Here is a 13,114-nt window from a genome sequence, read left to right on the forward strand (position 1 = left end):
AGTCCCGTTTTGGCTCGAACCCTTTTAGGTGAGCTAGGAGGTGCACCATCATTTAAAGTGTGTACAACTTGGTTCTGCTCGGAAAGTGAACCGAGGTGTCTCCGCCTCGTAAATAGAATTGGTTGTGGCTCAGCCCTATAATTGAGATGAGGTGACTCCGCCTCATAAGGAGTATTGTTTGTGGCTTAGCCTTGTAATTGAGCTGGGGAGTCTCCTTCCTATAAGGAGAGTGTACACGACGTCGCTTTACCCAGTTAAGTGAGCAAATTGTGGAATCCTTGAGCTGTGGCTTGAGGCGGAGATGTAGACAGTATTGACCGAACCTCGATAACAAATATTGTGTTTTTCTCTTTCCCTACGCTATTTAATTTATGCACATGTATGATTATTTGTTGTGTTGATTATTTTACATACATGCTTTATATATTTTTGAGATTTGAGATTGTGTAGAAAAGACCATAGGTTGTGTAATACTGACTGCAGTTTCAAATTGAACACACATAACTTAGGAAGAAGTTTTAAATCTCCAATTCACCCACCCTTTTTCGAATACACCATTCACATCATCGAGTTCAGAAATCTACTGCGCGATATTTTTGGCGATTGTTTCCTGATTTGAATTTCTGTGTGTGTACACCCTAAAGGGTATAAAATTAAACTTCAAAGAGATGATGGAGGGGTTCCCTCTTGGCTCCCTTGAGTTCTCTCGAGTCCTTTGGGTTCTACTAGATAGCTTTAGCCGTAGATTTATATTGCTTTGTATAATTTCGAATTTCAAGTTCAATTGTAATTTCATTCCTGCTTTGTTTCAATTATGAATTTCAATAAAAGTTATGCTTTCACTTGCGTTCTTCATTACCTTGTCTTTATGTTTGATTTCATGCACAATGAGTAGCTAATTCATTCGATTATCTAGTTGAGATGAAACCATAGGCTAGAACATCATAGCTTGGATTCAGTCAGTTGTGCATAATAGGGTACAATTGTTAGAAAGGAATCCATATTCGCTAGATAGGGTATACCCCATTCTACCGATAGTACTTTGGACAACTGGTGCAAACTCAGCTACGCTATGCTACTTGAGTGGATTACTTGACCAATGAAATCCTAGTATTGATAATTGACCGAACCTAGTTATTGCGAATTAATGACTTAGGGTCGATTCATAACCAGGGAATTGCTTTTCGATAAGTATTTCAATTTAATTTTCATTGATTTTGTAGTTTAAATAGAAAACCCCAAATTTAATCTTTTCTTCTCTTTTCTTCTTGTTCTAGCATAGTAATTAGATTAATTTAGTAAACCGCTGCATTGTAGTCCTTGAGGATCAACACCTGACTTAATCACTGTTCTACTAAACTTGGGAGTAGTTAGGTTTATAAATTTTATCTTTGGTAGTTAAGGACCCATGCCTTAGCGAACCTACTAAATTTTGGCACTGTTGCCGGGGACTCAATTACGCTAGTAAGTGGAAATTAGTGTAGTTTACTGAATGATTCTGATTTTTATTTTTGTTTGTTATTTAAAGTCTTGATATTCTGTGCTAAATTGTTGCATGCAGGGTTTGAGATCTTTGGAATCCGAATTAGTGCCTATAGACCCTGAGATTGAGAAATCCCGTAGGTTGGTTAGGAAGTCCACTTTAAGTCCAGAGTCAGCTGAGTCCCCTGATTCTAAAGTCATGGTCAAACGCCAACCAGTTCTGGCTTACCATAATCAAAATCAAAACTTGGACCCTCTTGCTCTCCATCGACTTGCGGTGGAGGAGCAACCTCTTTGGCTTTTGAGGGACTATTTCACCCCCAATGCATACACTTCGCCGTTTTGCATCCGGTTCCCAGATGTCAAGACTGCACAATTTGAAATCAAGACCTCAATCATCTCGATGCTTCCCAACTTCTATGGGAATTCAACTGAAAATCCTTATAAGGATCTTAATGAGTTCCTTAAAATTTGCTCCACCATCCGTATATCCAATTTTGGTGATGATATCCTTTGTCTTAGGTTATTTTCGTTCTCTTTTAAGGATAATACCAAGTATTGACTGAATTTTTTAGAGCTGAACTACGTGACCACCTGGGCCACCACGCAGCATGAATTTTTAAAAAAGTACTTCCCCATTGGGAAGACTAATCAGCTTAAGAAGGCCATTACTAGTTTCTCCCAAATAGATGGTGAGAAATTTTTTGAGATTTGGGAGCATTTTAAAGACCTTCTGCATAAATGCCCACATCATTAAGTCACTACATGGCAATTAGTTCAAAAATTCTATGAGGGGTAAGCTGAGTGTGATCGGTCTATGGTCGACGCATCCTATGGAGGTACTTTCCTCACAAAGCATGAGAATGAGGCTTGGACTCTCTTTGAGACCCTCATCGAGAATTCTCAGTAACATATCATTGCCGTTCGCAAACCTTCCTAACCTTCTTCTTCTTATTCTAAGGGAGTTTACAAGTTAGCCATGAGCTATGACCTCATACCTACTCTGCACACAATCATTAAGAAAATTGATCAGGTCATTTTCTTAGGACAACCACCTCAACCAGTGGCGTGTGCAGAGTTATATGCCATATGATCCAATCCATCTCATACCTACTATACTTGCCCCCATGCACCTCCCACACCTGAGTTTGTGTAGGAGGAAGTTAAGTCCACCAACAATTGGTACGATACACCGACCAATGACCCATACTCCAATAAGTACAATCCTGGGTGGAGTCGACATCCTAACTTCTCCTGAAGGCTACAAGCTCTGGGTTTTCCAGCCCAAAGACCTCAACAAGCACCAAATGCCCCACCTCCTTGGCCAATTCAAATAAGCAAAATCCTCCCATGCCTGCTCCCCATCATTATGCTTTTCATCAACCACCTCCTCACCAACCTCAATATGATCGTTCTTTTCAAGAGGCAGTGTTGAAAGCTCTTAAAGGTATTGGTAGGCTCGCCAAGGCTTCGGTCCTCAGCTACCAAAAATAATATTTATAACCTAACTAGTCCCAAGTTCAGTAGAATAGTGAGTAAGTAGGGTATCAATCCATAATGACTTGGGTGCAGTTATTCACCACTTCTAATATAGTTTACTAAAGCTTTGTCTAAAAGAAAGTAAAAATGAGAAATTTTGATGGCGGTTTTCTAACAATCTACTGAAAGCATGTAAATTCTATATTAACTCTACTCCTACAAAGCAGTGCTCAGTTTATGAATTCGACTTAAATTGTCATGTGCATAAACTATGTTCGGTCAGCTATCCGTATTAGGCTAGATGGTGAAAGGAGTCATTCAAGGGCATAGAGTAGCAAGAGTGCATCAATCGTTTAGAGCACGATCAGGAATCAGAGTATACCCTATCCAACGATCACAAGAACCTCTTTAGTGTCTATAGCCTACTACGTATAACTGACTGAATCGATACTAGTGCTATCCTATCCCCTAAGACTTCATCATAATCCAAGCATTAAAGGTGCATGAAAGTAAAAGCAGGGTATTGAAATCAAAGCAAGTAAAGTGCAAGCTATTTAAATAAAAGCATGTAAAAGAAAGCAAGTAAAAGTGGCATTAATTGCAAACTTAATAGTTTATCACTAACAATCAAGAATACAATTGAGAACCAAAATAGGAATTTAAATCAAAAGTATGTAGATCTAATCTACTGTGGCTCTCAATAACGTTTTAAGTCTGTCACTAACCCAAAAGAGGCCAAAGAGGAACCCTGAGAACATATTCAAAGCTATTATATATACCCATTAGAGTTTACAAGGTCTGAATTTCAAAATAGGAATGTTTGTAGCAAATCAAGTGTAGAAAATCATTGCTATTGACCAAGTCGCACCCATGCTTTCCCCTGGTCGCACCCTGGTCGAGGCTCACTGGAAATCAGGAATTCAAACTTTAGCATCTTCGACTTAGTTGCGCCAATGGATCTTTCTGGTCAAGCTGCTGGTCGAGAGTTGTAGGACCTCAACTTTAGTTCAGCTTCGGGAACTTGACTTGGTCGCCCCTCAAGGTCTCCTTGGTCGAGCATTTGGTTGAGACTCTCGGTATTTCTGACTCAGTAATCTTCAATATCTCGACTTGGTCACCCCTGAGGGTCACTTGGTCGAACCTTGAAGCATTTCTTCTTCATTCTGAACCTTACAGTCTGCAGCTTATGACTTGGTCACCCCTGTGTTTGCTGGTCGCATCACATTGTCAAACATGGTCTTTTCTCCTTTGATGTGTTGAGGTTCTAGGGGTTTGGTTGAGCATCTGATTTGAGTTTTAATTATCCCAAATACTCCTTTGGCTTCTCATGATGCTTATCTCTTCAGTTTTAGCCTGTTGTTCCTGAAACACAAACAAACCTTGCATAATTCCGAATTATGTTAACAAGGGGTATATACATGATAAAATAAGACAAAACAAAGGTAAATGAGGGCATAAAATAGTGCATTTTAGGGACTCATCAGGTATCTAGGAAAATCATCAAGTCAATCGGCAATTACTTCATCCCCACTCTTAGTCCATAGCAAAACTAGACGCCACCATGGGCCAACTAGCTACATCCTTGAGTAGGCGAGATGAGGGTAAGTTTTCGAGTTAGCCTCTCATCAACCCAAAAGGCTAATATGGGGTAGAGAGTGATCCAGCTTCCACTCATTTGACTTACCATGAGCAAGCCCAAGTCGTGACCACTCTTCAAAGTGGCAAGGAGGAAGATAATAAAGTTAGAGAGAAGCTAGACTTAGGTAAGGGTAAGGAGAAAATGAGGGTAGATCCCATTATTGAACTATGTACCCCCTCTTCTTCCGATCCGGTGAGTAATCCCGTGATGCCTGCATCCTCCGATGAAGGCACAATGCCCCATTATATCCCTGCAGTACCATATCCTGCAACTCTTCACTTAAACTCCAAATCTAAGAAGGAAATTAATGTAAAGTCTATAATGGACACATTTAAGCAAGTTAAGGTCAACCTTCCTCTCTTAGATGCAATTAAGCAAGTGCCTGCTTATGTAAAATTCCTCAAGGACCTATGCACCCTAAAGCACAAAACTTGAGTGCACATGAACAAAAGAGTCAAGTTGACCGACAGTGTGAGCTCCATTTTGTTTGGTCACATTCCCCCAAAGCTTAAGGACCCCGACACTGCCACCATCTCATGCGTAATCGACGATTACACCATTGATAGGGCCCTTTTAGATTTTGGAGTGAGTGTAAACCTACTTCCCTACTCAGTCTACAAATAATTTGGTTTAGGAGAGCTTATGTCACGCCCCGAACCCGGAAATAGGACCTAGGGGTGAGTTTAGTAACCTAACCTATCTCTGTATCAATTAAAACATACATGATACAACATAAAAAGAGGGTCCGACCTCGTAAGGTGAACAGATGTCCTACATACATACATACAATCGTCCATACTCATCAAAATACGCAGTGGAATACAGTTTTTCTATATATAAATTGTACCATACCAGAGTCTATACCATACAAGGATATACATCCCTACGAATACCATACATACTACAGGCGTCTACAAAATCCATCACGACAACCCGGTTACAAAAACTCGTACCTATCAGGCACTAGTAGTAGCTAAACAACACCCCTCGCTTCCGGATGTTAGGATGCTAGTTTCAGCTACCTGAAGGAGATTCCGATTGGCTAGAAACGTAGAGAATCCTTCACTGATCCTTGCAGTAACTTCAGATTTACGAACCGGGCAACGATCAGCAAACAAAACTAGAGAGAGAGAGAGAGAGTGTGGGGAGAGTTTTAGAGAGAGAGAGAGAGAGAGAGAGAGAGAAAGAGAGAGAGAGAGAGAGAGAGTTTCCAAACTTAGGAGCTAAGCAACCCCAAAATATCCCTTTATAGGCCTTTGACCTGAGGGGATTTTATCGACGGAATGGTGCCTTCGTCGATGAAATGTCAGGGATTTCGTCGCTGAATCGGAGATTTCGCTGACGAATCTTGATATTTCCAATTTCTGCCTCTCGGCTTTTCTTCGTCGATGAACCACTGAATTTTATCGACCAAAAGCCTTCAATCTTCGTCGACGAATTATGGTTTCGTCGACGAAGTTTGTAGAATTTCCATTTTTACCCCTCTTTTACATAATAAACCCATATATCACGGTTCGGGTTCTTACAACCTCCCCTCCTTACAAAAATTTCGTCCTCGAAATTTACAATCTCTCTTTACCATCACATTCATACTACTACATACACACATACTCTGAGGTGAAATGGTGACTATCTATACGCAGTCCCTCTATGATACATACATACACACTCTAGAGAATACGGTGGCTATTTATACGCAGCCCCATTACAATACATACAGACATCCTCTAGAGAATATAACGGCCATTTATACGCAGCCCCGTTATGATACATACATACATACATACATACATTCCCTCCTTATGGCGGAGGAATACCGTGGTCACATACATACACAGTCTCGGAGTTCACAATACAACAGGACCCTCCCAGAGACTAACCACCAGATACAATACGATAACAGAGGATTACATACATACATACATACTCATACCACCCTATTGCCCAAATACTACTCAAAACAACTGCAGATACCTTCGGCATATTTCTGTTTCCAGTTCCCAAAAAGCTTCCTCAACCTCGTGGTTTCGCCACAATACCTTCACTAACAGTATTTCTTTGGTACGGAGCTTCTGAACTTTACGGTCCAGAACCTGAACAGGTATCTCCTCACACGTTAAAGTATCCCCGACTTCCAACTCATCATAACTAAGAACATGAGATGGATCCAACATGTACCTCCTCAACATGGATATGTGAAACACATCATGGACCCTCGGAAGTGCTGGAGGTAATGCAAGTCTGTAGGCTACCGAACCCACTCGCTCAAGTACCTCGAATGGTCTAATATACCTCGGGCTCAACTTGCCCTTCCTCCCAAATCTCATCACCCCTTTCATCGGAGCGATACGCATAAATACCTTACCGCCTACCTCGAACTCTAACTCACGGCGGTGAACATCCGTGTAACTCTTTTGCCGACTCTGAGCTGATCTAATCCTCTCCCAGATCAAACCTACCTTCTTAGACGCCTGCTGCACGAGTTCAGGTCCTAAAACTTGACATTCACTGACCTCATCCTAATACAAAGGAGATCGACCATACAAAGCCTCGAATGGTGCCATCCCTATAATGGCCTAGAAGCTATTGTTATAGGCAAAATCCATTAGTGGTAGAAACTGAATCCAACTACCATTGATGTCCAATACACAAGCCTGTAACATATCCTTCGAGATCTGTATTGTGCTCTCCAACAGTCCATCAGTCTGGGGGTGGAACGCTGTACTAAAAGTAAGCTTCATCCCCAATGCTTCCTGCAAGCTCTTCCAAAATCGAGAAGTAAACCTCGGATCCCGATCTGAAACAATGGACACCGGTATCCTGTGCATTCTCACAATCTCATGCACGTACATATAAGCTAGCCTACTTAAAGGGTAGTTAACCTTCATCAGTACAAAGTGAGCAGATTTCGTCAACCTGTCCACAATTACCCAAATAGCATTCTGCCTACAAAGCGCTATCGGTACTCTGGTAACAAAGTCCATGGAAATGTGCTCCCACTTCCACACCGGAATAGGAAAAGGCTGCAACGGCCCTGCCAGCCTCTAATGTTCAGCTTTCACCTGCTGACACGTCAGACACTGCTCCACAAATCGGACAATATCCCTCTTCATACCACTCCACCAGAAGGACTCGCGTAAATCCCGATACATCTTCGTACTACCCGGACGTAACATATACAATGAACCATGCGCCTCCTTCTGATCTCATCGTCATTTGGAACACATAGTCTGGTCCCAAATCTCAACACACCTCTATCCGAGATGTTAAAATCCGCAGCCAACCCCTGCTGCACTTTCTCCACAATCTCAGCTAACTCCGCATCACTAGCCTGTGCAGCTTTAATACGCTCAAACAAGGTCGGTTGGATCACCAAGCTAGCAATGAAAGCCTGATGACCACCAGATACCATTTCCACGCCAAGGCTTTCCAGATCCATCTTGACATGATACTGAGCTACAATTGCAGATACTGTTGCACGTTCTGACTTCCAACTCAATGCATCTGCTACCACATTAGCCTTTCCCGGGTGATAACTGATCGTGCAATTGTAGTCCTTAATCAACTCTAGCCACCGCCTCTGCCTCATATTCAGCTCCTTCTACGTGAAAAAGTACCTGAGGCTTTTGTGGTTAGTGAAAATGTCACACTGAACACCGTACAAATAGTGTCGCCAGATCTTCAAGGCATAAACAACAACAGCTAATTCTAGGTCATGTGTAGGGTAATTCTTTTCATACTCCTTAAGTTGTTGAGAAGCATAAGCTACCACCTTACCTTGTTGCATAAGCACACAACCCAAACCTTTCAGGGACGCGTCACTATAGATCACAAAACTCCCATCCCTCGAAGGAATGGTCAACACTGGAGCAGTAACTAGCCGGTGTTTCAACTCAAGAAAACACTGTTTGCAATCACTAGTCCAGTCAAACTTCACTCTCTTCTTAGTCAATCGTGTCAGAGGTCCAGAAAATTTAGAGAATTCCTCCACGAACCGACGATAGTAGCCTGCCAGTCCAAGAAAGCTCCGAACCTCTTGAACGCTCTTCGGTTTAGCCCAGTCCACCACAACTTCGATTTTGCTAGGATCAACAGAGATACTGCCCTCAGACACCACATGGCCTAAGAACACGACTTGTTTCAACCAGAACTCACACTTCTTCAGCTTAGCATACAACTTCTTTCCCCGCAGAACCTGTAACACTAACCTCAAATGTTCTACATGCTCTTCCATACTCCTTGAGTATACCAAAATTTCATCTATGAATACCACTAGGAATTGATCTAGGTACTCATGGAAAACCCTGTTCCTTAGATCCATGAACACCGCCGGTGCATTCGTCAACCCGAACGGCATAACTAAGAACTCGTAGTGGCCGTATCTGGTTCGGATAGCAGTCTTCGCTATATCCTCAGACTTAACCCTCACCTGATGATACCTTGACCGTAGGTCGATCTTTGAAAAGACATGCGTTCCCTACAGCTGGTTAAAGAGGTCATCTATACGAGGCAAAGGGTAACGATTCTTCACCGTCACTTTGTTGATCTCACGGTAGTCAATACACATATGCATCGATCCATCCTTCTTCTTCACAAATAATACTGGAGCTCCCCAGGGTGAAACACTCGGTCGAATAAAACCCTGGTCCAGTAGTTCTTGCAACTTCTCCTTCAACTCTCGAAGTTCTACTAGAGCCATTCGGTACGAAGCTTTAGAGATCGGTGCCTTGCCAGGCAATAACTCAATCGCAAACTCCACCTTACGATCCAGAGGTAAATCGGGTAAATCATATGGAAACACATCCGGGAACTCGCTGACTACTCGAATGTCCTCGAGTCTCAACTCATCCCGCGGCGGTTCCTGCACACAAGCTAGGTACCCCTGACATCCGTCCAAGAGTAGTCTCCTCGCCTGTAGTGCCGATAGAATCTGTGGCGTTGAGCGCACACACGATCCCGCAAACTCATACTCCTGCTCCCTAGGAGGTCTAAACACCATTATGTTGACCTTATTGGTCACGCCTGGTTTTGATTATGACAAATACTCATTGTATTTAATGAGTGTTTGAGATTTTGTGCAGGAACTAAGACTGTTAAGATCAAAATGTGCACAAAGCAAGCAAAGCCTGAAGACCAATTTATAATTCAGCATTGTAATATATTTAATTGGTCTGTAATAGTAAGTAGGTATTTGGTTTGTAATAAGCTCACACACATCACATGTATGATTTATTACGTAAGCTCAAACAAATCGTGAATGAGAAAGGACCTTAGAAAGACCTTAGGGTTTGGTCGACCGACACTGGATTTTTTTGGTATCTTAATTTTGGACTCAAGTGACCCTAGGACACACACATTTACACATATATTTGTTAGGCACTTCATTAGGGATTGTATGTTTTAAGATTGGACCGAAATGCACACATGGTGCACTTTCGGTCGACCAGCACAATCAGTTCATTTTGGCTTGGTTGACCGAAACCTCCCTGGGTCAAAAGTTTGACCATCTGGTCGACCGAATTAGGTAGTTCAAAAAGCCCTGGTCGATCGAAACCTCTCTGGGTTAACATTTTGACCATCTGGTTAACCGAGCACTTTTGTTCTCCAACTACCTAGTCGATTAGAGGGTCCTTGGGAGAAATCCCAGTGGTCTGATCGACCGAACCAACCAGTTCAAAATGGCCTGGTCGACCGAACCTCAAAAAATTGAGAAATCGCCCTCTCCTGGTCGACCAAGCCTTCAGTTCAAAAGTCCCCTGGTCGACCGAAGCATATGAGACTTGGTCGACCGAACCTCGAAAAATTAAGAAATCGCCCTCTCCTGGTCGACCGAGCCTTCAGTTCAAAAGTCCCTTGGTTGACCGAAGCATATGAGACTTGGTCGACCGAACTTGTTCTAGTCGATTGGACCTCTCGGGTTGCCTTGATTTTTACCGCAGTTAAATAATTTTTAAACGGGGTTAAAATGCTTTAAACGTTATTAAACTTTCCTAATAATACCCAATAGGTCCCCAACGGTCATATTTTCTCTCATGCCTATATATATGAGATCATTTGTTAAAATGATAAAGGATTAACCACTTTGATTAGGAGAAATTCTCTGAAATTTCCAAATCTTATAATACTCATATATAAGCCCCAAACACTCATACTTACCTTCTTTGATTGCTCAAACTCTCTGTAAGTTGATTGAGTGCTTAATTAAGAAAGGTTTGCTCTCCCATTTTATGTAAGATTGATTTTATTTTTATGAGAGCTAAACCCTAGTATTCTTAGGGGACTTTGTTAATAGGTCTCTCCTAAGAAGACTTTGATTTGATCTTCCAAGCTTGCACCTTCATTGCAAGATCTTGAGAAGATTGTATTTGTTTTTGGTTGCAAAAACTTTTCAAACACTTCCAAATATCTATTGCGCTTTTATTTTGTAAAATATTTGAAGAGATATTTGTTTGTATGATAGTGATCTTTGTTACAATTTTCTTTCACTCATATATTTTTTTGAATACAAAGATTACACATCTTTTGCAAACCAAGCATATATATCATTTAATACTTACATGCTTGAGATATCTTGCTGATTGAAATACTTGAGACTTGACATCTTTGTGTGAACTTATTTGCTGAATATCTTGTGATACAAAGATTGCTTGTTTGTCACTCTCACGTACGCATTACACTGATAGAAAATACTTTTGAGAGTTGAACCATCTAGACCACATTGAGCTTACATATTGAATCATATTGTGGTGTATGTTATTGCGCGCATCTGGGTACATATATGCTTTACACGAAAGCACAATCACTGTACCATCTGATTATATACACATTTGCTGTATTTCCAGGCATGGGCCTGAAGAGGGAGACTAGCCCTGGAATAGTCCTGGATTGGCTTAGACCCGGTTAGGAAAGCTAGGTGCGTTGTCCTGTTAAGGCGTGTAGGTTGAGGTCAGCCCCGCTAATTGACCTGGTTAAGGTTGAGGTCAGCCTTGTATTAATTTGACCTAATTGTAAACGGTGCTGCTCCACCCTTAAGTGAGCTATTAGTGGAATCCTCGGGCTTGCGAGCTAGAGGCGAGGACGTAGGCACAGTTGGTTGAACCCTGATAACATATCGTATGCCTATTTACATTTCAACACTTTATATTTACCACACATGTATGTTTTTTAGTGTGAATGATGCGTTTGATTTAATTTCCACATCATTTTCATCTACGCATTTGGAATTGCATAAAAAGACCCTAGGTTTGTGTAATACTAATTGTAGGATTAGTTGAACCTAGGAAGAAAGTTTAAAATTCCAATTCACTCCCCTCTTGGGAATACACCTTTTCTAACACAGTACCTTCTTACGACAATCAATCCCTGCATAGCTGGAGAACAACCAATCCATCCCCAGTATGACGTCGAAACCCGACATGTCGTATACTATAAGATTTGCTAGTAGCAGTCTCTGCTGAATCATAATTGGGCAGTTTCCTAACATCTTACCACAAATCTTTACACTCCTGGTTGGCGTAGTCACAGCCAAACATTCATCCAAAAGTTGGGTCTTAACCCCACACAACTTCACGAAACTAGAAGATATGAACGAATGGGTTGCCCCCGAATCAAATAAAATAACAGCTCTATTCGAAAGCAATAACATGGTACTTTTCACCACGTTCTCAGCGTTTTCCGCATCTGCTGAAGTAAGTGAATATACTCTCGTTGGAGCCATGGTTGCCTGGTAATTCCCCCGAGGCACCTGATTACTCCCATAGTTCTGGTTCTTTGCAGATATATTCATACTCTGTTCCTAACAGCTCTTTGCCATGTGACTCAACTTGCCACAGTTGTAGCATACACCCTTAAATGGTCGACACTCGCCATCGTGCCATTTATGGAACTTAGCTTATGGTGCGGAGGATGGATCCCCCTGAGCATTCAGCCGCTCGGTGTTCTGCCAATAACCAGAGCTGTAGTTCTTCTCCTTCTTCCACTGACCCTGTCGAGGGCCACTCTGAGGATGAGAAGACACTGGCCTCTTTCCCTGAACCTGCACTACCTCATCTCCCTGAAGGTCGGTCTCAACTATGGTGGCTTTATCCACCAGAATAGAGAACTCACGGATCTGCAGCATCCCCACAAGACGGCGGATGTCTTTCCTCAGACCCTTCTCAAACCTCTACGCCTTCTCATGCTCATTCGGAACCAAATACGGTGCAAATCGAGATAACTCGATATATCTGGAAGCATACCTCTACACCGTCAAATTTCCCTGCGTTAGGCCTGAAAACTCCTCAGCTTTTGCATCCCGGGTGGAGACCGAAAGTATCTCTCGAAGAATACCTCCTTCAAGCGGCTCCACGTCATATCATATGGACCAACTCTTTGCCTCTCAAGTAGACTCACCGCTGTCTACCCTCGCCCTGCCTCCCCAGTCAACTAGAAGCTAGCGTACAAGACCTTCTGCTTCTTAGTGCAGTGGAGGACTCCCAAAATCCTCTCGGTCTTCTCAATCTAATCCTCCGCCAC

The 13,114-nt window shown here is 42.1% G+C and overlaps 1 non-coding gene across 1 annotated transcript; it reads right to left on the reverse strand.

Moving 5' to 3' along the window:
• Window positions 1–2,135: 2,135 nt before the first annotated feature.
• Window positions 2,136–2,241, reverse strand: LOC131158957 (small nucleolar RNA R71). Its single transcript, XR_009137574.1, has one exon. It is a non-coding gene; the product is annotated as a small nucleolar RNA R71 (small nucleolar RNA).
• Window positions 2,242–13,114: the final 10,873 nt, after the last annotated feature.

This window comes from Malania oleifera, chromosome 6 (assembly GCF_029873635.1).
Source record: "Malania oleifera isolate guangnan ecotype guangnan chromosome 6, ASM2987363v1, whole genome shotgun sequence".
NCBI lineage: Eukaryota > Viridiplantae > Streptophyta > Magnoliopsida > Santalales > Ximeniaceae > Malania > Malania oleifera.